At 47.0% G+C, this 1490-nt stretch overlaps 1 protein-coding gene across 1 annotated transcript in view; it reads right to left on the minus strand.

The window, feature by feature from the left end:
• The window catches only part of LOC117942389, an 18231-nt gene that overhangs the window by 13829 nt on the left and 2912 nt on the right, over positions 1–1490 (minus strand). The window lies entirely within an intron of this gene.

Here is a 1490-nt window from a genome sequence, read left to right on the forward strand (position 1 = left end):
GTGTGTGTGTGCGTGTGTGTGTGTTTGTGCGTGTGTGTGTGTGTGTGACCTTTACCGCTACATAAGTTCTGACCTTTCTAATGGCAGCTAGTGGGAGAGTTAGCCACTTTTTATCCGATGCTCTAAGAAGAGAGAAATGACAGAAATGTTGTTTTTGTTTTCCTTCTTGTTAAATACACACACACACACACACACACACACACACACACACACACAGACACACAGACACACACTAACATTTTCACATCCTTTCACCAAGCAGGCAGGAGTTACCATATTTACCTTCGAAAAAACGCATAGTTTACTGATTTACATGTGACAATATGTCTGCTCTGTACACGCTAAAAGTGTTGCTTTTTTGAATGGAGTCTGGTGGGTTTAGCACCAGCAACCTCAGAGCTGTTCCTGGTTAAACAGAAAGGTTTAAGAGGTTTTAAAGCTTTATCTCTGAGGGGATCCTTTCCTTAATGTTGTCAGACAATGAAAATGATAATTGGAGCCAGTCAGCGGCAAAAATTGGACTTTTAGTGGTGTGAAAATATGTCTACTCCATACACGTTCTGCTACATAAACGCTAAAAGTAGTGATTTTTTGAATGGAGTCTGGTGGGTTTAGCACCAGCGTCTTCAGAGCTGTTCCTGGTTAAACAGAAAGGTTTAAGAGGTTTTAAAGGTCTATCTCTGAAGGGATCCTCTCCTTAATGTTGTCAGACACTATGAATATTAATCTTTGCATGCTGTATGAATCGGCAGGCTGGCCGTCACTCTTATGTCTTTTCCACCAAGGCTAACCAGGTGCTGGTTCTGGTTCTGGTTCTGGTTCTACTCGCCAGTTATCTAAGAACCAGCTTGACTTTCCCCAGCCTTGAGAGCCGGAGCACGGCTACGTCACAACGTCACTGCAAGTACCTCCGTTGTCGCAGCAACGCGTCATGACAATCAACACTAATGGAGGACTACACGCGCCGGTACTTCTGCTCCTGGCTTCACTAATTCACCCTGGGATTTAAAGACGGGTCTTTGACGGCTCTCCGTGGACCGCTGTGGACCGAGGACACGTTCAAGATGAAAGGGAATCATCTCGCGGGATTTAACGTTTATTACAATCTTTTGCTGGGTTGCCATGGCAACCTCAGTAGCGTCAAGCAAAACACCGTTAGGGTGAACGGACGTCCCAATTTTACCGACAAAAAAGCCTATCTGGACCCCCCCCCAGCACCTGACGTACCCGGTTCTGATCTCTAGACCAGCGCTACGTCTGTGGTGAGTTGGAACCTGTTTTCTTGGCCCGGAACCAGGTTTATTCGTGTGGAAAAGCCAAGAACCGGTTTCGACATTTTGGCCCTGACTCCGAACCAGCACCAGGACCAGGACGGTGCTGTGGTGGAGAGAGTGAGCAGCACCAAATTTCTAGGGGTGCACATCAGTGAAGACCTCTCCTGGACCACCAACACTGCATCACTGGCGAAGAAAGCTCAGCGCCGCCTGTAC

Source organism: Etheostoma cragini, chromosome 3 (assembly GCF_013103735.1).
Source record: "Etheostoma cragini isolate CJK2018 chromosome 3, CSU_Ecrag_1.0, whole genome shotgun sequence".
Lineage (NCBI taxonomy): Eukaryota > Metazoa > Chordata > Actinopteri > Perciformes > Percidae > Etheostoma > Etheostoma cragini.